At 35.1% G+C, this 26,980-nt stretch overlaps 1 protein-coding gene and 1 pseudogene across 2 annotated transcripts in view; one reads left to right on the top strand and one right to left on the bottom strand.

Moving 5' to 3' along the window:
* CFAP299 (cilia and flagella associated protein 299) overlaps positions 1–26,980 on the bottom strand; it is a 527,109-nt gene that overhangs the window by 92,782 nt on the left and 407,347 nt on the right. The gene's annotated exons all lie outside the window — the stretch shown is intronic.
* LOC114493494 lies at positions 3,255–3,355 on the top strand (annotated as a pseudogene).

Here is a 26,980-nt window from a genome sequence, read left to right as displayed (position 1 = left end):
CAAAGGAAGGGGTGCTAAGTAGGTCCAGGTGGAGGGTTTTTTAAGGCAAACTGGCTTTTTCCCAGCTTAAGGTCAACTGCACTGCTATTTAAGTCACACCTGGTGTTTTCTCTCTTGTCCAAGAATGGTTTGGACTATTCCTAAGACTTGATATAAATAAAAGATTTCAATATACTGGAGTCTCTAAAAAATTTAAAGATAGTACCCATTTTCTTTCTTTTTAAAGATTTTATTTATTTCTTTTCAGAGAGAGGGGAAGAGAGGAGAAAGAGAGGGAGAGAAACATCAATGTGTGGTTGCCTCTCATGCCCCCCCTACTGGGGAGCTGGCCCACAACCCAGGCATGTGCCCTGACTGGGAATCGAACCAGTAATCCTTTGGTTCACAGGCCGGCATTCAAACCACTGAGCCACACCAGCCAGGGAGTAGCCATTTTTTCCCTAATTTCACTTGCAGAAGATCACTGTATCATTGGCAAATTCAGAAGGAAGACATGCATAAGATAGACTGCACAATGTTCCAGAAAGATTATATTGTATTAGAGGTTTGAAATCTAGTTTCCATGCTAACTCTGCCCTCATCTTATGTGGCCATTGGTTATGTTATGTTACATCTTTGGGTTCAGTTCTATTCTATTCTATTCTATTCTATTCCCTATTCTTTATTTTATTTTTAGAGAGAGGGGTAGAGAGCAGGGAAAAAGAGAGGAAGAACATCGATGTGAGAGAGAAACATCAACTGGTTGCATCTCATATGTGCCCCGACCAAAGACTAAACCCACAACCTAGGCATGTGCCCTGACCAAGAATCTGACCAGTGACCTGGGAGTTTGTGGGAGGACATACAACCAACTGAGACACTCTGGCCAGGGCTGGCTTCAGGTTTCTGTTTTTTCATTCTTATGCTCTCTCATAGAACTTATCCAGTCAGAAATATTATAAGTAGATTGAACCTTAAGTTTTTGAATCTTTAGCATTATAAAAAAATCAGTTTTTCTTAATTTGTCCTGTTATGAATAACCATTAACCAAAAACATTGAGTATACCAAATATTGAAAATAACAAGCAGTGTCCTGAAACATGTTAATTACTGTATTTAAACATATTTGAAATAAGTTACTTTCATAAATGACAAATGTTATTACATATATTTCTATTGATCCATTACCAACATAAATTATTTTCTGAATTATTAAAAAATATTCCAAACTTGAATTCATGGAAGAAAAAAAAAGACCTTTGTTGTCAATTCCAAGAAACCCAGTTCTGAAAAGTTTTCAAATATTAGTGAAGGCTTTTCAGGTTACTTGAATGCACCTGCTTGATCAGAGCTTCAACAAAGTATTTTCATTGGCAAATATGTAATTTATGAATAAATAAGAAGTTGGATCCTGAGAAACTGGAATAATAAGCTCTATGCCTTCAAGTCTTGGTATAAAGGTTTGCAAGCTGTTTCTCCCAAACTTTGAAAAATTAATTCCAGCAAGTCCAAGTGCTTGGGATACAAGGGAATGACAGCATACAGAGGCCTTTTCACACGTTGCTCCCCACAGTCAGAGATCCTTCTCTATTAGGTCTCTTGGAAGTCCATAGGCCCTCAGGAGGGTCCTCGGGAAACCTCTTTCAGGGGTATGTGTGTGTGTGTATATGTGTGTGTTTGTGTGTGTACTGAGCCAGTGGATGGCTACCCATCCACCCCACAGGCAAAACGTTTCCCCTTGGATGAACAATCCTGCACTGTGAGTGTTCTGCAGGTGTCTCTGGGTGTCAGCTGGCCTCTGTTTATTATTGGTATGCTGTGTACAGGGAGGCCAAGCCGGCCATCAGTAGCAACTCTCTGCAAATGGGTCAAGGAAATGAAAATAAAGCCTGTGCAGCAGGATCTTTTATGGTCTGGGGTTTTGCTAGCAAATTCTGCCTGAGTTTCTCTTTAGGTGCTACTTTAAAATTGCCCCTTGTTTGACTTGGCCCAGACTTCACATGGCAGGGCAGTGTGAGATACGCAGAGGGGCCCAGCTGGAGGCAGGTGCGCTGCTTTTCCATGTTAGCTCTTCCCAGAAGAACACATCCTCTGCTTGGTTCTGAGACATTTCTCTTCTTTAGAAGTTTGTTTGTATAATTTGTTTTCCAAAAATGGAGAAAGGAGGAGTACTATTAAAGGCATTAGGAGTCATTTCCATGATGTTGAACTATTTTGTTTTTCAAATCTATGCCTTATAGTTGAATAAAAAGAAGCAAACATCTTTTAAAATTTGAAGCCCTTTCCTTTTCAGTTTACATTTCCCATGACCCAAGAATAAGAATGCAGTTTTCTTATCAAGAATGCCATGTGATGAGTTTCCAAACACCACTTAATACATGGGAACACCACTGGTTTACTTCTTAGGCTCACTCATAGTAAGGTATATCAAGTTTAATATCTATAATTTCTGCTGAAGGAAGTGCTCATTTATGCAACTTACTCAGCACAATTGACTTATGATAAATCAGTTCTGTGACCATCTTTGTCATCTTTCCCTGTAACTACCCTGATAACTACTCTGGAAATCTTTGAACTGATTCTCAATGACAAAAAATTTTTTCTGCCTAATGACCTATATTATTCAAAGCGATAGCTTATATCATTAGAGAAGTTGCTATTTATTATATTCATGAAATCTATAATCAGTCTTAAACATCTTCATTTGACTCTGTGAGCACAGATGGAGTCTACACTGTGTGGTAGGCAGTGGCAGACAAGGCAGTGACACAAAAACAAGGATCTTCCTACCCTCTGCCCACCCTTCACCTGACCTAGAGCAACCAGAGGTACCCTTTGAAAACATGAGTCATCTCTCATTATTCCTCTGCTTAAAACTGCTGTGATCACCTTTAAGGCTAATTCCTCACCCTCTCCCCACCTTCACATCACACCCCACACCTGCCCTCACTCTGCTCCAGCACTGCTGGCTTTGCTATTGTTCCTCAAACACATAGAGAATCTGCCCCTGACTTCCTGGTCTACAAACTGTAGTTGTGCATTTCTCTATTATCATCATGGTATTTATCTCCTGATTTGATTCTTTTTTCATTACTCTCCAGCTTTGGTCTGGTCTCTTTTTTATTTTAAGTCTCATGAGGACAAAGCTTTTCTTTCTTATGTCCCCTGTGCCTGGAACAGTTCCTCATATAGTGGAAATTTAATAAATATTGGCTCAATGATAGAATGAAAGCATTGATGCCTGGATTTTATTCTAATTAGAAAGAGTCACATGTATTGCTTCTCAGCCTTTTGGCTAAGATCAAGTGTAGTATCTGCTCTTATCAGAAATAGTCAAATGTGAATAAACAACCATACTATATCACCATAAACCATTATAGTGTTATATACAATATACTATAGTAATCATACCTCTGTTTATATTTGTTAAAATGCAAATTTACTAAAATATAGATCCACATTATATTAAAGATATGTTTAGAAGTCAAGAAAAGCCTTATTTGTGTCGAGTTTTCTTATTTTTCTAATATTTCTTTTGGTTACTTTTGTGTATAATTCTCTCATTCTCAAACTGTTGGGAGGTTAAAAAAGAAAAAAAAGGGAAAAAGGATGGAGGAAAGAAGGGAGGAAAGAAGAAGGAAGGACTGTTTTTTTTAGGAATTTTCAGCTCGTTCCAAGAACTTTGTCTAGAATTTCGGAGTTTTGGAGTCAATCTTGGGAAAACTCCTATTTGACTATCCATGAAAAGGATGCCTTTTTAAAGGTCTATAAATAGTAGGAGCATGATGTTGACAACATCGTTGAATTTGTTTTTGTTAGTTTTACATTAAGATAATCATAGTACTTAAGCTAAAAATGTTTTGTTTTGTTTTGTTTTGTTTTGTATTTTGTGAGTCGGGATATTTCCCAATAAACTGTTTCTGTTTAGTAAATAGAAATGATTAAGGTGTGTTCACAGAAATCATTCTTGTAGCCTAGAAATGAGTAATTTCTATTGCTCCTATTCTTATTCTTACTGACATAAGTTGTACTATTAATTCCCTTTTCTTTACCAATTAGAGTTTTACTTTTCTTTTTCAATTGTTTAGAAATCAAGTTCTACTTGACCATCTACCTGGCTTATCTGACCTAAAAACATTTTTTGTAGGCATGGTTAACTCAATAGTGTAATGTTTGTCTGGTTCCATTCTCTTGACAGTCTCCAAAACCTACCAGTTGATCTTTCCCTTCAATGAACACACTTGTAACACACCTGATCAAAAGTCCTAGGTTGCCTGTACTCCCTCTATAAGACTGGACCTCTTAGGCAGTTTTTTATTCTGAGACCATCCCAAAAATCTTCAGTGACTTTTTTGAAGCTCACAGACAAGTCATATTTACACTTTGAATTCTATGTTGCCTACTTGAAGCCTTTATAAATCCTACGGAGCTTCTCCTAGCTGATCATTGATTGCTCAGATGTTATCATTTCCAGCTTTCTCTCATCACCTGTTAAGTCAATTTCATCTACAATGACTTCCTAATATACCTAAATCAAAGAAAATTGTATCCCTCCATGTTCACCAGTTCTTCTAAGCAGCCATCTGTCTCACTCTGAGTTACATGTATACACTTTGAAAACCCAGTTTAAAACACTGTGAAGTTGAAGTATTACCAACTCCCACCACTACAGGTCATTCCTTGTTGAGAGAGAACCTCTCCGCTTACCTTGCTTCAATGTGCTTTGGATATTTAGGTCTTTCTCCTTTTTTTTTTTTTTTACAATTTTTAGTCAGTGGCTTTCATTTAACTCAATTGAACAGAAAGCATGATGACTTCATAAGCTACATTTAAAAGAGTGGGTAAAAGGACCCCATTTCAGAATAGGCAGTGAAAGGTCTGAGGGAGTGGGGGAGGTGGAGAGAGCAGATGGCTCATCAACCACCATTTGCCAGGATGGTATATATTCCTGTTGGCTTTGGTGGAACAAGCTTTTGATGGATGATATGTTTCCCAGTTCTAAACCAGCCACAACCAGGTCATTGTTTTTAATTAAATAAAGATCATATGTGTTTAAGGTGTGAAATAAACTGACTTTATGCACAAATACACAGTGAAATGATTACTGTAGTCAAGCTAATTAATACATCATCTCACATATTTACCTTTTTTTTGTGATGAGAACTCATGAAATCTACTTTCTTAGCATATCAGTACAGTATTATTAACTACAGTCACCACGACTATACATTAGATCTCTAGACTTATTTATCATACCTAACTCCAATTTTCTACCCTTTGACCAGCACCTCCCCACTCTCCTTCCCCAGCCTCTGCTTTATGAGTTTGACTTTTTTTATATTTCACATGTAAATAAGATCATACAGTATTTTGCTTTCTCTATCTTATAATTTAGTTATTTCTGATTCCCTTCATGCTTATTGTTTGAAGGACTAGACAATAATTCTGCAGTAAATGGTACATTTCTATGGTCCTAGGAACATTTTGATATGACAACTGACTATTTTTAGTTCCATGTGTCAAGTTTTTCTAAATGTCTATTGTGATAGTTCTCTTTGATCTGTGTTTTTTTCCAATTTCAGTAAATTATTGAACATCTAGATTTTCTTTTCCTTTTTTTTTCTTTTTGGTGGGTAAAGGGAATTTGATAAAACAGTTCCTTATGTTCCCTTGAAAGAATGTAAGAGAATCTATGAAATGCTAAAGAGAAGAATAATGAAGCATGTGTGGCTGAACTTCACTATTCTACCAATAGCCAAGATGTTGTCAGATTGAGCAATGGAACCAAATATAATATAACAGACCTCAGCACATACTAAATAATTCAGTATAAAAAAGAGTAGTGTTTCAAAACAGCACTGAAAGGACTGTTTATTTTTTTAAAAAAGCTCTTGGAAAACTATTTGGAACCAAACAAAAGAAAATCTTTTTAAAAAGGTTGCTTTCTAAAATTGAAATACATTGCATATAAATTAAACCTGAATAATATATAATAGGAAAACTATAAAAAGCACTAGAAGAAAATAATGGCACCCCCAAAATGTTGGGATGGTAAAAACACATACTGAGCATGCCACCAAAGTCATAACTGAGAAAACTATATCATCGTAAAAAATTTTTTTAACCTTGATTTTTTAAAACATAGATAAAATCAAGAGATAAAGAAAAGTTGGGAAAAATAGAAATCTACCTACAAAAACACTTTTGAACAAGAAATAATTCTAGTTACATAATCTATATCAGATTTGTCCTACATGCAAATCATTGATGATCCCTGCTCTCAAAGTTTTCAGTCTAGTGGGATTAAATATTTTTTTATCTTATTAAATATCCACACAGATGAATACATATTTATAATTTATGATAATCTCTGTGAAGAAAAATTGCATGATGGTATAAGGAACAATACTAAGGAAATCTAGGTTGTATTTTGGAATCTAGAAGATCACATTGAGGTAGTTGCATTTGGATGTAATTTTTGATTTTTCATAGTAATATTATAAAACAAATCAATTTTAATTTATTTATTCATATATTCATAGTTACAAAATATATAGACTATAAGCATTTCAATGTCAGTTATATTATCACTTATCAGCCCTTACATTAGTATATTGTGTATTATATTCTTAAAATACAATGAATTATTTAATTTAATAGGAAAATTATATTTAACCTGATAAAAAACATGGCCCAGCAATTCCACTGCTGGGACTATATCCTAAGAACCCTAAAACACCAATGCAAAAGATCCTATGCACCCCAATGTTCATAGCAGCACAATTTACAATAGCCAAGTGTTGGAAGCAACCTAGGTGCCCATCAGTAAATGAATGGATCAAAAAACTGTGGTGCATTTACACAATGGAATTCTATGCAGCAGAAAGAAAGAAAGAAGGAGCTCCTATCCTTTGTGACAGCATGAATGGAACTGGAAAGCATTAGCTAAACTAAATAATCCAGATGATGAAAGACAAATACCATATGATCTCACCTTTAACAGGAACCTAATCAACAAAACAAAGAAACAAGCAAGATATAACCAAAGACACTGAAACAGAACAGGCTGACAGTGTTCAGAGCGGAGAGGGGTGGGAATTTCAGGGGAGTTTCAGAGGAAAAGGGGAAGGGTTTACAGGAACAAGTATAAAGGACACAAAGACAAAAACTAGGGGTGAGTGGAAATGGGAGGGAGGTGGGGAGGGCTGGGTGGGTTGGCTGGGATAGGAGTAAAAGATAGAAAATTGTACTTGAACAATAATTAAAATAAAATTTAAAAAATAAAAATATGGCCCAGCAAATCAATACATAATTCATCAAGCAAATTCACAAATAATCAACAAATGGGAAAAATATTTAATCTCACTTGTGAAAAAATTCAAATTGAAACAAGATATATAGTTTAATAAAAGGTAGTTTCCAAGTATAGTGCATATTCTCAAACATATCTGTTTGCCAAATTAGTATAATCTTTCTGGAGGAAAATTAAGCAATAAGAAACTTAAATTGGTGTACGCCCTTTGCTCCAGGAATTCTATACTGAGAACCATACCCTAAGGAAATTATCATGAATCCTCACTAACATGTATAAACAAGGATGTTTTCTGAAGAATCATTTGATAGCTGAATTTTTTCAAACAACTGAAAGTCCATAAGTAAATACATAGTGCATTTTTCACTGTAGATGGATAATGCGCAGAGCACTAGAGCATCAATTATCCTAATGGGTCCCTGCTGAAAATTACAGTCTGCACAATTGTCAAGGGTCTGAACAGAGTTATCAAGAGTCTAGAGTCTTATTCTTCTCCTGAATTTATCAATTGCTCCCTTGATGAGAACAAAAGAAATGGATTCTCATTTACTCAATTTATAAGTGATATACATGGCAAAACTCTATTAAGTTTCTCTGAGATATGTAGCCTACATAAGGACCAAAATAGTGTCTTGGCTGATAGTACACATTCTACTAAGGATGGAAAAAAAGCTCTTTGTGGAAACAATTGATACCAGAAGGTGTCTTGATTTCTGTTGTGTCAGGGGAAAGTATGATCATATTGAAAGCTACCTGCTCCCATATTGCAATAGTTCCATTATGCCATTTTTTTAAAGATTTTATTTATTTATTTTTAGAGAGGGAAGGGAGGGAGATAGAGAGAGAGAAACATCAATGTGCGGTTGCTGGGGGTCATGACCCGCAACCCAGGCATGTACCCTGACTGGGAATTGAACCTGCAGCACTTTGGTTTGCAGCCCATGCTCAATCCACTGAGCTATGCCAGCCAGGGTTGACATTATTTTTGTATTAGAAAAATTCATTTCCTTTATTGATGAAGACAATTTTTTTTACTGCTGAAAAGTCTTTTTTTCTCATTTTTCCAAGACTTACGTTAAACTCTACATTTTATTTGATCTTTCTTATAGTTTATATGTTGGTTCTAGATTTAGAAGAGTCTTATCTATATCCATTTACAAATCGTGTACAGGGTGAGTTGGTGTTGGGCAAGTTTCCCGTGTATTTTACATGCATTATTATTCCAAAGAGGGTGATTTTTAAAAACTTATTCTCAAGTTCTGAAGGATTTTAACCAAATCATTGATTTTACAAGTTGATTTGCAGAAATGGTTTGTCAAATAGAAGTTTTAAGTTTGCATATATAGTAATTTTTTTCTGAGTTAAAATGATTTTATCGATAGAGTTATCTTTGGAAAGTAGCAACATCTTTATTTTTTTGTCTTACAAATATTATAAAAATGGCATATTGGAAGAAATGATTCATGACAGTTTTCCATCCCTACCTCAACTCTAGCTCAATTCCTATTCCAGAGGGAAGCATTGTTAAAAAAATTAGATGTATACCCATCTAGACCTTTACTTATGCATTCACATTTATACATATGTTCACATATACAATGTTCAAACTTCATTGTGGTCATAATTTACATTATATTTTATTTTATTTTATTTTATTTTTATAATGGATTTTAAGAACTTTTCAGGACTCCATAGTATGCTTATAACAAATGAAAAGATAGAATATCTATATTAATAGAGACATTTAATCAATTTATATTTATTGTGATTAGCAATATGTTTACTGCTTTATTTTTCCTGCTATCTTATGTATTTTTAAACCAAGGCCTCATCACTCAAGGCCACTGTTTATTTCATTTAATGTCTTCTTTCTTGAGTTTATTCATATTTATTATTTTAACCTTGTTATAGTAACTGTATGTATTAGAATATAAAGGGTCTTTAGTTAGTGACTTTGTAAGACCTGACTATGAAAATTTGTTTTTAATATTGAGAACTTATTTCCTTTTATGCCTTTTTTAATTTCTTCCTCTGCACTTTCTCAGTCTTATCCTTCTAGCACTCCTATTAGACAAATGGTAGAAGTTGTAAATGTATCTTTCATGTTTCAGCTTTTCTTTCATATTTTCCACTTCCAGGCCCTTTTCTGTTACATTTTAGATATGAATTTTATACATCTATTTTCCCCTTTAACCCATATATATGAAGTAGTATTGTTTAGATGACCACATATATCAATTGGGAGGTCAGTTGCACTTGGTTGGGTCAAGCAGAAAAATTTAATAGATAGAAAGAGATGTTCACAAAATTATCTTAGTCAGGAGGAACAGTCTGTAACTGAGAAGTCCAGGAAAACTCCTAGGACATGACAGAAGTGGCTGGGCAGTTCTTCTGCTTCTGTACTGTGAAAAATTCACCACCATAACAACTGCCTTCATGTCCAAATGCCTCAATCACAATCCAGACATCAGGTGCCATTACATTACACCTCTGCTGGATACCAGACCATGAGGCCTCAGCCCTGACATGTACCAGTAAACAGATGTCACATGTGGCTTCTGAATGCCTACGAAGCCAGAGAACGGACACTTGGACCTCTGCTAGAGCTGCCCCCCAAAAGCCAAATGCTTCCCTGATTGTACTCGTCACCGAGCACAACGAAAGTAGCAACAGTGTGGCCTCCATCTCAGTATGTTTATAACTGCCTTCCAAACCACACACATTGCATTCTTCTTTTAAGAAGCTAGCTAGGTCCTACACAGAACCCAAATGGTAGAAGTGTTTGAGAAATGCAGACTTTCAAGTCTCTAGCATGCAATATGGCATGCAACAGAAAAGTTGGAATAGAGTTGGGGGAGGATATCTACAGTATTTGACACATGATATTTTTAATTTTCAGATTTTATTTCTTTTTCATAGTTGCCTAACTTTATTTATAGATTCAATACCTTCTTGACTTCAAGTACTTTAAATGCCAATTTTAAAGTTTTTCTCTATTTCGCTATTTTATTGACTCTTTTTGGTTGCTAATTCTTCAGTTTGTTGAGTTTGTCACTTCTCTTGACTATTGGTTTTCATCAAATATTTAGCAAGTTTGATATATTTGTTCACATTTGTACATGATAACTCCAGTTTTCCTTTGGAAAATGTAGGGGCTGATTGCCTTGGCCAGCTTTTTGTGGTGTGTGTAGAACATGTATGCGTTTGAGATGTATGGGTGGTAACTCTCCTGGATTTTCTACCTCTTGGGGCACTGTCCTCATCTCTGGGTCAGAATTTTCAATGCAGACTTTCTCCCAGGAGCAAATTTTGTTCTTTAATGCTTTTCTCCCTGGACTGTCTTATGTAGATAAGAGGTTACCTCAGGCTTCCCCCATGTTATTTTTCTAGCATCAACATTCACTTTGGAGTTCCTCTCAGGCAAACTCTTTACTTTGTTCAGAAAGAAACCAATATTTTTTTAAACTTTTATTTTAAATTAATAGCTGAAAGCAAGTTAAAATAACTACTTTTGCTCAATACTCTAAGGAAGCACAATATTTTAAATCACATACTCAGAGCTTAAAAACCAATTAGAGACATTAAAATTACTCCCAAAATACAAAGAATCTTAGAAAAAAATCACATGAACACAGAACTCACTGGGGAGTTGATTTCTTGAATATTTTTCTATGGAATGTGTGCTCTGGCACAAGTATTCCCTTTCCTTAAAACTACCTAAAGGTCTTTCAAGTTCACTACAAACATGGAGTAATGCCTCTCTCGTGAGTTTGCTAATGACACAATGACACTCATGGCCATCTGTGTTTGATACCAAGTGCCAACACCAAGTACTTGATGAAATAGGCACGTGCTTTTAACAAGTTTAGGGGGCTGCTGAGGAACACGTGGATGTCTGAACAAACATTTTAAAGAAAAGGACCGCATTAGCTCACTCGTCTAAGGGAAGTGATGAGGTATAACGAAGTCCATTCTGTTCTTACACACTCTACAACACTTTGAGCAGGAAGGTTCTACTTCTTCAAGTTTTAGGAGAGAGCAATGACAGAAGACAGAAGAAGAAGAATTGTGCTTAATAAAACTTTCCAGTACTTTTGAGAGGCATCTAACATATAAGCAATCCTAGCAGATTGGAATATATCAAATAAGGTATACTAACTTAAAAATTATTTGTTAATTTAGAGAAGAAACAAGATAAAATGCCACTTACCTTTATTTAGAGAATAACAATAAATTCAGACAAACTGATCAAACTAATTTTACAATAAGCTAAGAACTTTTCAAATACTTTAAATTTGCTGGGTTGTCCTTTTTTTCTTTTGGGTAAGAAATTATATCAATTTTTCAGCTGCTTCTGGTTGGGTCTTAAATCTATACTTTATTTCTGGCAATGATATGATAGTGTCGTTCTTTTTGTTTGTTTTTTTCTTTGTCTTACAACATCTCTTATTGCTATTCATATAATTCCCCCTCAAACAGATGTGTAAATAAACTTTAGTTTCTTAAGCTTCTGGATTCTATATGAATTAAAGACTTGATTCATGCAAGTTCTGTCTCTTTTAATATAGATATGTTGATGAGCCATTAATTTTATTTAGAAAGATTATTATTTGGACAAGATACCTACCTCCAGCAAATGTATTAAGATCAGCAGATGTCCTTTCTATAAATATATAGAGAGAACTACTTTGCCTCATTGTCTCCTTAATTTTTACAAAAATTATTTGAAGAATTTAATATAGTTTTAATAATAAATGTATAAATTCCAGAAAAATTCCTTTGTTCATAGAAATAAGCCTTGCATAAATCCAGTTGTTGCTTTTGAATTTATTATGTCAAAGACCCAAGATAATATTTTTCCTCATATTTTTAATGACATTCTAAGCCTTGATGATATAAACTTATTTCTTTGTTCAAATAAATGTATTTTAATTAAGTATATAAATTTTTACATGTATCAAATTTGTTATACAGGTAGAAAAAGTATTTTATATGACTGATAAATGCTATAATTAATATACAATGATAGATTTCTCATATTATTTTTATATAATGAAGTGTTGAATAAAAATATTTTAAGGTTTTAAGGCCACAGATCTTTCTCCTATAATTTAACACTTTCTGAAAATATGAATAGAACATTGGGATAGAAAATAACATTTTATATAAAATGTCAATAATCTCTTACTACTGCAATGTCCATAGATTTCAATGAGTAAGCCTATAAACACATTAGTCATGTCATTGGAGTCAAATATAAAATATGATGAAACCAACCTGCATTGTAATAAGTAATACAACAATCTCAATAATACTTTAGCCAGTCTTTATGATAAAATGATGTGCAAATTATATTTATGTAAGTTATAACCAACTAAAATATTTTTTTCTGTAGCCATTTTTAAAATTAATGCTCTACTTTTTCTAGGTGAAAGTAGGTGGTTTAACAAATATTATTTTTAAAAATTTTATTTATTTATTTTCAGAAAGAGAGAAAGAGAGGGAGAGAAACATGAATGTGTGGTTGCCTCCTGCACACCCACTATTGGGGACCCAGGCATTTGCTCTGACTGGAAATCGAACCAGTGACCCTTTGACTCACAGGGGCACTCAATTCACTGAGCCACACCAGCCAGAGTGAAATACTTACTAATTAAGTAAATGGAATAAATTCAAGTTACTTTTCATGACAGATTTTAGTGTTTCCACCACATTTTAGAGTTTACTTCTTCAATTTAAGTGTTATCTCATTTAGGAAGCTTTCCATGCTCAAGCCCAGGGTGATGGAGGGGAGTCTCTTATGTAATGTGTAAAAACCTCTATCAAAACCCTTGTCACTTCTACTTTAATAGTGTCAGTGTATCCACCCACTTCTGCAGTCTCATGGGAGGTTGGGACTATGTCTGCAGAGAAGCTTCTAGCACATAAAAGATGATCCATAAATGTTGAAGAAAGAAAAGTCAAGGCAGTTAGAAAACAGTTCATTCTAGTTATGTCTCATTGGTCAACATCTCATTGAAGATAAATGATAGACATACTAAGCATCATTTCACAAGCTTCCTTTTTGAAATTTTGAAATGTATGAGTACATCATTCTTTGTCTCATTAAAAAGAGATGTCACGCCTTGGCCAGTGTGGCTCAGTGGATTGAGTGCTGGCCTGCGAACCAAAAGTTCACTGGTTTGATTCCCAGTCAGGGCACATGTTGGGGTCACAGGCTAGGTTCCCAGTAGGGGGTGCAAGAGAGACAACCACACAGTGATGTTCCTTTCCCTCTCTCCCTCCCTTCCCCTCTCTCTAAAAATAAATAAATAAAATAAAATAAATTTTTAAAAAGAGAGACTTCATCTCCCACTGTTGAAACTATGTGGCTGCTATTGCATCCTCTTTTCATACAACACTTTTGTTTTTCAGCTACTTCATTTATTGCAATTTTATATATTTATTACCTCCCATAATCTTGCTTTATTCCATATTTGTTCCCTGATTCATTCCAGCTTTCTCCCTTGGGTTTTGTTATACTTTAAAACTGCTCTCCTTTCTGACCCTGGACCTTTGGTTTACACCAAGTTTGACCTCTCAAATCTCAAGTGCTGGATGCCTTATCTTCTATCTTTGAGGTTCTTTACAACCTGCTCCCCAGCGATGCAGCTTCTTAAGTCACTGCCCTTGGAAAACAAAGCAGATACAACTGACCAAGTGTCCACAAATCTGTTGGTTAGCCAGCTGTGATAGAGGGTTAGCCTGCTGTGATAGCAGTCTGTAGTTTCAAAAATGAACCAAACCATAAGGAGATCACACCCATGGACTTAGTCATGATCCTTGAAGCACTAATGATTAACAGCTCAATGGAACAGTCACCATTGCACCCTTCAAAATAACTAGATGGCAAACTTCAGTTACATGCTTTCAAGCATGCAAAACTTTTCATCTAATGAATAAAAATTTTACATGAAAAATAAATTGTTAGCATAGCTAATCACAATTTATGCAATTAAGTCATGTTTCAAAGAACAGCTATACAATGATAGCCATATATATGTATATTTGTTTGGGGTATATACATATTTTTGCAATTGATGTTGAATATATATACTTTTTGCTATCAATGTGACATGATGGTGCTGAAAAGGTGGTTAAGCACATACTTTTATATATCTTAAATATACAATTTGTATATTATTAATATCTTGGTAAAAGAGGACTACAATGTAAGTAAATTGTTTTATGGTATATTTTTTCCATATATGTAGAGAATCACCATTATTCATAGAGTTCAGAGTTGATTTGGATCAATCAACTCATATCTATCATAAGCTACAGTACTGAAGTTAGTCTAAAGAGTGTAACAATGTGGTTGTTCACTTTTTCATCCTTACAAAGTTGATAGTCCTGCTGTGAAATGGAGACATGCATGTGTAAAGACAAAAAAGTAAGAAAATATAGAAACCAAATGAATGGACAGATGTCTTGTTTCAGTGCGGGTTCAGAGAAGGGAGCATTTGCATCAGGCTGGGGTGATGTAATCAGTTAAGATTTTCCCACACAGGTGGGAACTAAACTGAGACTTATAAGATGGACAGAAAGATACTCACATACTAGTTTCCTGGGGATGCCTCAACAAAATATCACAAACTGAGTCCCTTATAACATTAGAAATTTATTCTCTCATAACTCTGGAGGCCAAAAGTCCAAAATCAAGGTGTGGGAAGAATTGGCTCCTTCTGGAGACTTTAAGTGAGAAACTTCCCCATGCATCTCTCCTACCATCTGGTGTAGCTGCCATCCTGGGTGCCCCTTGGCTTGTAGAAGCATTCCTCTAATGTCAGCTTCTGTAATTCCATGGCCTTCTCTGTGTCTTCTCTTTTTCTTAGAAGGATATTAGCCAATGGATTTAGGGCTGATGGCAAACCTGGGCTGATTTCATTCTAGGATTCTTAACTAATTACATCTACAAAGTCACTATTTTGAAACAAAGTCACATCATAAGGTTCAGGATGAACATGAATTTTGAGTGGGACACTGTACAACTCACTATAGCTGGGAAAGATAATTCTCACAGAGGCAGAGGATTCTGATTGAATTTGTTCAAAGACTTGGTAGGTAACATTTAAAAAATGTGAAGATTAATTATTCAATAGCAAGATAAGTCTAAAAAATATAAAAACTCAAAAAATAATTAAAACATGGCTTGCCAGATAATACACTACTGAAGGAAAGATTCAGCTAGAGGGTACACCATGTATTCTCCAATAAACAATAACATTAAAACAGCTAACCATTTTGAGCCCTTAATATGTGCCAGGCACAGTCAAAGCGTTCTCCTTGTATTATTAATATGCTAAATTTTGACCAAGACCCTATAATATGGATGTAGTTATTACACCCACTGTTTAAAGAAAATATTAAGCTTTTGAGATGTTAAACCACTGTGCCCCAGTTATAGAGCTGGTAAGTGATGGGACTAGACCCCAAACTTGGACAATCTGAATTCAGGGGACCACGGGTGTTCCCAAAGTCAATGTTGATCCACCACTATAGGAAGGGATATAGCTGGGAAGAAGTTTGGGGGCAGCTTTTGAGGTTGTTGAAATCCAGATAAGAAAGATTAGTCTCTGGTAAGAAGTAAGTGGAATTGAAGTTTTTGAGAGGATACGTAACATCATATAAACAGTTAAGTTGGGAAGATGATACCAATGACTAATGTTCAGGAGAGATTGAAGAATCAGGGTTTTGATGCGATCTGTTAGGAGATATTTGCACTAAGAAGATTTTGTGATAGTCAAGAGGTGATAAAGGCCTGAACTAGACTATGGTGGCAATTATGACTTATATGGTTTATTTTGTGGACAATTCTACTTCCTCAAAAGTTTCAGTTTTTATCACCTAGAGCAAAACAATGCAAACGTCCTGTTCCCACCTAAAATGTTTAGCTATAATATGCTATCGACAAAATCACGCGTGATCCTTTCCTGTATAATTACAGGGTGTGCCACAGTGCAGATGTCTCCATACAAAGCAGGAATAGCCTGCAATTAGCCAGAAGAATTCTGCAGCAAATGTGGTTGGAGGCAAAAGGTTTACTCTAAATTTGACAGCTCAAGCCATAGCTATAAATAGTTTGTTGGGGTTTTCTTTTTGTCTTTGTCAAGGACATTTCTGCTACATCTAAGAATTTTCTGCAAAATAATGTTACAGCTATGGATGCCATATGTAAAAGCTGTTTTTGCTTTGGATTGGTTTCTCCCCACTCAAAATGGTCTGAATAATCCATTATGAAAATGTCTCTGCATTTTTCCTGCATCTGGAAGGTATGCACATGAATTTATAATGCTTATGTGAGGCATAAGTCAGTGGTTAATCTATCTGATTGTAAATCATGTGACTATGTACCATGACCACATTAAAACTTAACCACAAATAAAAAGGGAGAATGGTCTCTGACCATAATTGTGGCTCTTAGAATCAAGACCCTCACAAGCATTTAGTCCTAAATGTGTCACATGTAGGAGATGCTTGAAAAAATCACATTAGTTAATGTTTAACATGTGCAGCACATGGAATGGCAGGTTATTGGCTTTGCAGATGCTTATTTTGTGGAAAGACAGAAAGGATCACAATGTATTCAATGCAAAGGCATTATGTCAGATCATGTAACATATATGAACATCAGAGATCTCTACTTCACAAAACTCAATCAATTCCTACACATCAGAATTAACAATGTATTTTAGACCACTATGGAGCATACATTTGAACTCAAAATTAAATGCGACATATTTGAATGAAATTATGGGGCTATTCTGTAGGAAAATAACATAAAATCAGATTGACGATGTATCACTAAGTTTAGTATTTTTGAGTTAAAGTAATGCTTCTGCCCTGATGCATGCAAATGCTTTCATAGAGGTCATTGAGAGTAGCAGTCTATTATGATCTATGAATGCCAAATTTCCTCTTCAAACAGAACTTTGATTAGTAACCAAAAAGCTCTAAATGAATATAATTTTGTCATAACAATAAATATGTACATCATAGAAAAATTTAACAGCTAAATTAATTTTTATTATTTTAATAGTTTACTATGAAAATGGAAAACAAATATTATTTTATGAACTTTCAATTCTTACATATAAAATCTTTTTTTAATTATTAGATTGTTTTAAAGTTCCCTATTATAAAATAAGATGTTTATTTCTCCCTTTGTATTCTTTTTTCCTCACTAACACTGTCCAAATAGTTCACAATTTATGGCAGGTTCTCTTCTCATTTTTTTGTTTGTTTTGTTTTGTATTATTTTGTTTTGTTTGTGATATCTACATGCAAATTTTAGACATAGGGTGAGATTTCCCCCCAGCCCAACTTTTAATTATGACAGTGAATGGACTCATTTTATGTACTGTATTTTAGTAGTGAAATTTTTTTAAGCACTAAATAAAGTCCCTAAATAATCTCTGAGTTTTCTCTGGTGCTTCCTTTGTCACAAGTGAGCACAGCCTCACATGTGTACGGTTGGGCAGTGCAATAAGGACGACTGCACAGATGGCAGACCCATGTGTAGGTTTTGAATCTAACCTAAGTTAACTCTGAAATCATTATGTATTCCTATGCTGGGATTCTTAAGATGGTTGTACCTTTACAGCACATATACATTTCATTGTAAAGGTAATTTTAATTTAAAATACTTGGCTTTCTCTGTAGGCAAAACAAAGTGCAAAAGTGTATTATTATATTTATCACTCACATTTTTAACTACTCCTTCCCCAAATAAGTTTACATATTTAAAGGAAAAAATCCCTTAAAGTATAAAACCCTGTTTTGGGCAGATAATTTGCTTCTAAGTGAAGAAGTATTTGGTGCAACTTTATATCTGTAAGCTATCATCTTTCAGTTAACAATTTTGATACCTCATGAATGAGTGCAAAGATAATTCTTTCTTATTTTCAAAGCATACCTAATATAATTAAATCTATACTTTTACAATTATTAACAGAAAAGCTAATGTCTTCAGATGATTAAAAATTAACAAGATACACCCTAGAGATGTCCTGGAGTGCTCTACCATCTAATAAGATTTAGATGCCCTTAATACCGACCATCTGAGAGGGAGTGAGTGTTGGGTGTGAACAGGTACTATTGTCCTCCCACCCCCCACCCCCCGTGTCCCTCAGTGTCTTTAGAAAGGCTCCCACTTTCCCCAGCAATGCCCAATACCTCTTTGTTGACATTATTACTTATTGAAATTACCTACAGATAAATTATGTGGAATAATAAATAGAAGGGATATCTAAAATAACAACAATTCAGTAGGTAAAACATCTAGACAGTGGAGAAGCATGAAGAAGCAATGGTTGAATGGTTAAGTTTATGTATCACCTGACTGAAACTTTCACAAGCCACAATGGAAGTCAATGTAACTACAGGGATAAGAATAAAGTAAATTTTCTTAAGTTCAATGACATTTGCTAATATACTGACAATAAGTATGCCTACATTATGCTCACAAAATTGTTTACCATACCATTTTAAAGGCATTTTCTTAATATCATAACAATTCCACTATTAGGTATAAAGGTAAAGCACAGATTAGAAAATTTTCATTTATCTAGATAAGTTGTGAATGCTCCAGTTAATTGAATTGTTTGCTTATCAGAGTATTATTACCTCATATGTTACATATAGATGATCTAGCTAACACTCATATAATAGTATGCCAAGCACTGTTCTAAATGCTTTACATTTATTAACTCAATTAATCCTCACAACAGCCTTGTGAGGAAGGCAAGTTATTATTATCCCAATTTTAAAAAAGGGAAAACTAAAGCACAGAGAGATTAAATAACTTGCCCAATGCCTCGCTACCAGTGCGTGTTAGAGATAAGATTTAAACACAAGAAGAGTGACTCTATACTATGTTACACAGAATCAACTATAAAATTAATGAGACAATCAACCATGAACCTCTCTATATAAGAAACTATGCACCATTTTTGGGACCTCCTGCTCCCTCATGCCCACTTCAAAATGATCAATAATGTTCACTAAGCTTTATTACCGATCCATCTTTTAATGCCACCCCATGATCCCTGCTTTAGTTCACGCCCTCCTCATCATTATGCGGACTGGGACAATAACTTCTCAGACTCCAGCTGGAATCTCTTTGCCTCCAATCTGTCCACCATTAATTCACTTTCCAAACTGCCAGGAAAGTGACAAAAATCAGTCATATTATTCCCCTGCTTAAAATATGTTATTGTCTATAGCTGAATCATCCAGTGTGGTAACGACTAGACCCATTTGGATATGGAGCACCTGAAACATAATAAATTCTGATTCAGATATGCTATGAGTGTAAAACATACATGGAAATTTGACAACTTTGTATAAAAATTTAAAATAACTCATTAGTAATTTTATTTTAATTATATGTTGAAATTATAATATATTAGGTATATTGAGTTAAATAAAAATATTTTATATATTCCATATTAAATGCAATGTGTTATATTCTATATATTATTATTAAAGTTAATTTTAATTTTACTTAAATTAATTTATCAACTTTTTCACTTATAATATGGCTACTAGGAAATTTAAAATTATTTATGTAACTAATATTATGTTTTTATTAAACTGAACTGATCCACAGGATAAATGTGAGCCTCCCCTGGCTCTAGCTTCCACCTTCCTCTTCAGCCTCTGAGTGGGTCACTGAATCAGGCTGTGGTCCCCTCATGACCCAGCCTCTATGATGCACCTACAGAGTTCAGACTTAATGACTCTCATCTCTTTGTTGGAAAGCCTTTCAACCTTTGATTTCCTTGGTGAGATCCTAGTACTATTTCAAAACTTATTTCAGTGATTGTTTTAGAAGATCTCTGATCTATCAAGGCAGCACTGATCACTTCTTCAATGATGAGGTTCTCACATCACCAGGCATGTTAATGATTTCCCTTATTGCTCTCTATTGGAATCATTGGTACACAGTCATCTCCTAAAACAGAATGAGGCCTCCCACAAATGGTAAATGTGCTTAATAAGTGCTTGTGGAGTAAAAGGACATAAATAGAATTTGAAATCAAATAGATTTGTTCTAAATTATGTCCTCATCACTGATTAGATATGTACATTTGAAAATTTATTTAAACTCCAATAGGCAGATGATATAAGGGGTTGAGCTAAATCTGTATTTATTCTATTGCATACCATTGGAGGCCCCTTCAAAAAATATATCCTTTATATCAGCTTCCTGCCACTTAACTTTTTATTAGTAAAGAATATTTCTGGGTTTTGGTTTAAAGATAATGAGAGATTTCAACATAAAAGAGTCAATGAAATTTATACAAATTAATAATACAAGTGCCATAATTTACTGTGTGTTTTTTAAAATTATGAGATATTTCTAAATTTATGAAATTCATTATAGTTAAATGGACACAAAATGTTTATACTAAGAAAAGGCCAAGTGAAAGGCAGTATAATTTTTTAAAATTATACTTAGTGAAAGAGATGGAAAAAATAAAAAGAATGTGTGGTAGGGCTCCTTTCAAAAATATCGATCATTTTTCCAGAATTTCTTGAAACACTGGAGGTTTCAAATATCAAAGACTGGTTTTGGTGGCAGAGAGTGGAGTGCATCTAAGATAGAGGAGGGAATGTCTGAGGTGCTCAGCGATGACCGGTAACAAACCAACGTCATCGCAGCTAGTAATGAAACTTATGTTAAAGGCGTGTGTTAGAGAACCCATAATTCTATTATTTTTAAAAATAAGATGATAGAATATAAAATGAAAATTAAACAACACTCTAATCATATTGATATATACTGCACTCAAAGCACCCACTCACTTCTGAAAACCTACAAGTATATTTTGAGTTAAGCCAGGACTCAAAATGAAGAGGCCTATGTGTTCTAAAACCTGTGTCCCATTGCATTCAAAACACATTACAATTAGTTAATCACGTCCTCTTTCAATTTCTAAAATCTGGCAACTATCCTTTCTGCTGTAAAACATAACAAGAATATGAGAGGAGAATGTTTTCAGACTCATTAATTTAAACGATAATATGACAACCACATTTTGACAAGTTTTAAGCTAGTTCACTTTGAAAGTTTAAATTGTGTTTTGAAAAAAAGTGTTTTGTTTTCTATGCTTATTTGCAACTTCCTGCTTCAACAACAACAAAAAAAATGGCTTTTTAGAGACAATACAACATGTTTCTCTGACATAAGAAGTGCTTGCAAAACAGTACTGTGCTGAACTATCTGAAAATGAATCAGAAACATAAGGACTGTGTTTCTACTGAATTTCCCAGGAGTTTAAATGAGAAAAAGCAAAGAGAGCTTTGGGCAGAATGGTTCTGAGATTTTACTTAAACTCATGATTGAAAAAGTTAGAGAGCACTTCTTTTGGCACAGATGTTTGCCTATTCCAATTTGATCGACAATCTATTTTGCTCTCGTTGTCCCTCTTCCCACTGATACTATAACTGAACAGAAGTTAGGAAGAATCTGCAAATAATTCAGAGGTGGTACGTGAAACATGACAGACATCCTCTCATAATTTCTTCTGCCTACCATGAGTCTGATTTAATAATTCATAATTCATAAAAACTGACTTAGAACAAATGCTCCAAAATACCACCTTTGTTTCCTCTTATGTATGTGAACTTAAGAACAGCCTATCAGCATTTTGTCAACTGTATTTTTAGTAATGACTGACAATGCAATTTTTTCTTTATCTGAATTTTACAAACATTTTTAAAGTGATAAGATACCCATTTTATTGATAAAAATCAATGCATTACTTACATTGTTATTCATACATTCTATTTCATAATGCTTATTTTGGGGGATGGTGGATAACCATTGTGAGTAGAAAGTTCTCAAAACCATAGTTTCAAAAGTTAGTTACTCTTTTAGCATAATGAAAATGATTTTTGAAGCTCAAAATTCATATTTTTGGGGGGATAAAAAATAGGTATCCCTTAATTACAAGATCAGAAAATAAACAAATTATATATCATTAGTTCCATACTTTTACCTAAACATTGTATCAGAATCTCCCTCTGATGTACAGGAGTTCTTCTACCTTATCAAAATAAGTAGTGTATCTCAGCAATTTCTATAGTTGTTATATATGAAAGAACTCCTGTGTGAAAGAATGGTATTAAGTACTTTATGTGGATGTTCTCAATTAATCCTCACTACTGCTCTTGAAAGCAGGTATCATTATCTCCACCGACATCCCTTGGACTATGAGTCAATGAGGTCAAACATTTGCCCAATGTCATCTACCTAGGACATAACAGAGTTAGGATTCAAACTTGGCCTGTACAACTTTAAGTCCACAGACTTTGGTACTTTTTTTTTTCCTGAAACTCTCATTCATAATAGGGAAATTTTATCTTTTATACCCCTGAAACAAAAGGAGACTAGCTAAGTCACACATTTTCTTTGTCTAGATTAATAATGAAACCTGCAACCAGTCAGAAAATTCAACTTGAAATTTTGCTCGTTTCTTCTAAGCCCATTAAGATCCAGTCATTGAAAACTAAAGAGGTTTCCTGAATTTTGTTTTTGTTTTTGAGGGGGAAGGGGGATGTATGTTCATCATATAATTAGGAAATTACAAAGTTTCAGTTATACGGTCCACAGTTTAAGAGATATTCTCAAATGAGTATCCCCATTAGAGTTTTAACAAAGGAACCATTTCTACTATTAGGATTTGAGGTGAAATATTTCTAATCTCATCATTACATAAATGTTCTTTGCTCACATGTAATGGTTGTGGCACCTTTAGCAAGTAAATCTCCTCAGGTTCTCTTGGGTATTGTGACTGTGGTTCAAGGTGGGTGCTAGTGTCTATGGGAAAGAAAAGCACGCTGTGACCATGAAGTTGGAGGCTTTCCGACCTCTTAGCTTGTGAAGTCTGCCTGTGTCATCCTGTGACTGGGAAGCCTTACAGTGGTGGTGTGAATCAGAAGACAGTGGGGAGGTTCCACACATCTTGCCACTGGTAAATTCATGTGTCAAGAAAACCTATGCATTTAAAATGAAACCTGGTGGTTTTCAAATTCTTGAAAAGTAAATTATAGCAATGTTTCAATAAGAATAATGTTTTATCTTACTTAATGCACAAAAGAACTCTAACAGGAATTCACATGAAAAGGCAAAAAAATGGGAGGGGGAGACTCCCAAATGGGAGTGATGCAGACTCTTATTTGTTGGATAATTTTGAGCAAATATCTTAGTGATTCCTAAAATAATAGCAGATATATTAGTATTAAGCTTTATCTGCCCATCAAAAGTTGAATATGTAAGGGTGAAAGGTGCATTTTCACTTTTTAAAGGCAAATTAACCCTTAGGTTAATTTGAATGGTTAGGATGTAGAAAGAGCTAATATGCAGCTTATAAGAGATTTTCACGCTTGATGAGAAAGAGTAAGATGAAACGTAGTAAGTTCTAGACTTGAAGTCAGGAATTGGTCCCAAGTCTGCTTACTTACTGAGAGTTATTTTGCCAGGTAACTCTCTCTTATTCAGAGCTTCTGTTTACTCATGCCAAAGGTAGGGATAAAAAACAGCCATATGAAGAATAAACATATGTCAATGACCATGAAATATAGCACATGCCTAGTGATGTTCGGTTCTTCATTTACAGGTAGTGAAAGTAACTGAGCATTGATTTATAAAGATGTTTGGGGTAGAATAATTTATCAGATTATTAACCAAACCATTTTCTAGTAATTCTACATCAGGTAACTTTGTATCAATATTAACTCTTACCCAGGTTGGCGAGGTTATCTAAAGTACAGAGCAGGTCAGATTCTAATGGAAATCAACAGTCCTTTCTAGTTAATGCTACCCTCCTCCCACACCCCTACCTAAATATACTAAGAGGTCAGTTTATTCTTCATACTTAAGTCACCCCAATAGAGGAATAATATAGGCATGCCCAGTTTTCAGTGTTGTAGAAATAGCCTCAGTGAAATCCTAAATACTTGACTGATGGAAACACCTTCCTTCTTGTCCAACACTGGTCAGAACAAAGCCAGCTGTATATTTCTGTCACACAATAGCTGTTCACCTATTTTTCCTAGAATCTTCGATGTTTTCATAATCAAAATCTCTCCATATTTTAGTTTGCAAAATACAAAGTCTCCAGATGGAAAACTAACCTCATACTATATGTTAATCATTATTCAAGAACTGTATTTCAGCACCCCTCAGGTGACTCGGCAATATGCCGAGGGCAGCAGATACAGGAGAGGAAGAAAGTATTAGATGTTTATATTAGTCAACCACATTTAATTTAAAGGCTTACCTATTCCAATGCAAACCAAAGCTTTGAAAATCCAAGAACATATTGTCTAACCCTAAACCACTTGTAATAAACAAGGACTTTTCAGTTACCACAAAAAATCATTTTTTCAGAGGCCTATTTAAGTGCCTTTTTGTCATCATTATAATGGCTTTTCTCTTTCTCCTGCTTCTCCTACCCAACCCCCAATGAAACTGGCCAGTACAAACTGCAGTTAATATCATTGGGAAATAGAAGAGAGAGACTTCAAATTAATTTATTCATAATTCTAATTAGATACCACTTATTAAATGGTATTTATTAACTCAGAAATACTGAGCAATGAGCTCATCACTGCACATAGCCCCAAATCCACAAAGAGGATTATATTAAAATACATATATTTTTAACATAAGTGTCAATATATTTAATTTAATCTTCTCAAAATAACCAGACATGGTCAGCATTAGTTTAAGCCTTAATGGAGATGAGGAAACTAAAACCTGACAGCTAAGACTAGTTACCCAATAGTTAGTTCAGCTAGTTACTGGTACACTAAAGTTAAAGATGCATTTCTGCCTAACTCCAAGTCTGTAATTTTTATTTTTTTGGCATTGATTGCTTACTGTCAAGCACTGTGCTTAGGTATTGAAAGTACCTATAAAGGCAGATTGTTGGAAACTGCCCTGCCTGGTATCAGAAGCTGTAACCCCCACCTAGGCTAAGGCTAAGGGAACACCCTTGGAACCGTAAACCAGCAAGGAGACAAAAGCTTATCCCCCTGGCAGGAGCACTGCTTCTGCTGCTTCTTTTATAACTGAACCCCAATGCTTGGTCGGTTAGCCAATGACGGTAAGATTCCCCAAGGGGGGAACGATCTAAGACAGGCATGATCACGTGGAGGCCCCCAAAAGAAGGACTTTGGGGGCTACAGCAAAAGGGGGTGATGGACCCTCGCTCCTTGGCTTTGACATAGCCTGAGTTCTCAATGTCTGGAAGAAAATCTCCTTATCTCTTGGTTGCCTTAGTTCCCTTGCTCCACCTAAGCCTGAAACAATGACAGGGTGGTGCAGCTCTGTGCTGAAAAGGGCGGATTCCCCGGGTGATCAGGCCTAAGAAAGAACATGTAAATTCCTGTGAAACCTTCTTTGTTTAGAATGCTCTCAGTTGAGTGAGAAGGGTCCAAGGAGGAAGTTAGTTAGTTCCTCAAAGTCTTACAGTTCTTTGACCCTGACTCAAAATAGACCCGCAGAGTTCCTTGTTATCTATTGTTCCTTACTTCCTCGTAATGAGTACTGTACTTTACCTGAATTATTATGCAAAATGAGCCCAATAAAAGCAGGTTTGGACGGTAAATCTGCACGTTCCCCACTAGAGGGGGTGGCCATCCCTTCCCTACTTCTCCACAGAAACTAGTCTGTCTCTGTGCATGTTTTTTCTCGCGTTTTTCGACGAGCCATCCACAGCGTTCCATGATCACTGCAGGCCGGTGACACACGCATCAACAGATAAGAGTAAATATTTTGCCTTCAATGAGTTTACAGTTGAGTTGGGTAAACTATATTGTCTTATCATTTTTTTTATGTTTAATTAAAAGCTAGAACAGAGATTCTCAAAATGTAATTCCTAGATTATCAGCATTCACTTCTAAGGAGTTGTTAGAAATGCAAACTCTCAGGTCCCATCTCAGATCTACTGAATCAGAAACTCAGAAGTCTGTGTTGTAACAAGCCCTCCAGCTTACTTAATTTGGTGCACACTGAAGTTTGAGAACCAGTGGCCTAAAGAGACAGAGGGTGCAGGGAAACACACTGATCTTGCAAATGTGGGAGAAGGCTTCCTGGAGGGAATGACACTTGACATGGGACTGCACTGATTTATTTATTTTTTTCCGGGTCGAAGGGACAACATTAACAAATACAGAGGAGGAAGAATGCCATGTGTTGGATGTTCATAGTGACTGATGTTCAGAGGCAGAGAGGATGGTAACAGACAAACTAGAATTAGATTGGGACCAGCACCTATGTGTATGCCTTAAATATTTCAGGCCTTGTCTCATACAGTGCTTGGCACAAGGGTCATAGCAAAAAACTTAAGGGACTCGCTGTGAAAAGGACCTGGAATTGATAATTCTGCAAAATTTGGGTTTCTTGTTCACCATCTACTGGTTACTGACTGCAGCTCCCTGGAAGGATGGTCAGGGTGCTCTTAGGTAGTATAAGGGAGATCTTTTGCTGTCCAATAAGGAAATGCTGGGAGAGAGAAAGAATCAGAAGAAGACAGAATCAGAAGAAGAAAGCCTCTAGTAAAAGTGCAGAAGCTCTGGGACCTCGCTGGGCTATGACAAATTCAACCAAGGTAACTGAGTTGAAGTAAAGAGGTTTTA

The sequence above is a fragment of the Phyllostomus discolor genome, chromosome 1 (genome assembly GCF_004126475.2).
Source record: "Phyllostomus discolor isolate MPI-MPIP mPhyDis1 chromosome 1, mPhyDis1.pri.v3, whole genome shotgun sequence".
Lineage (NCBI taxonomy): Eukaryota > Metazoa > Chordata > Mammalia > Chiroptera > Phyllostomidae > Phyllostomus > Phyllostomus discolor.
This window is presented reverse-complemented; position numbering and strand designations above follow the sequence as displayed.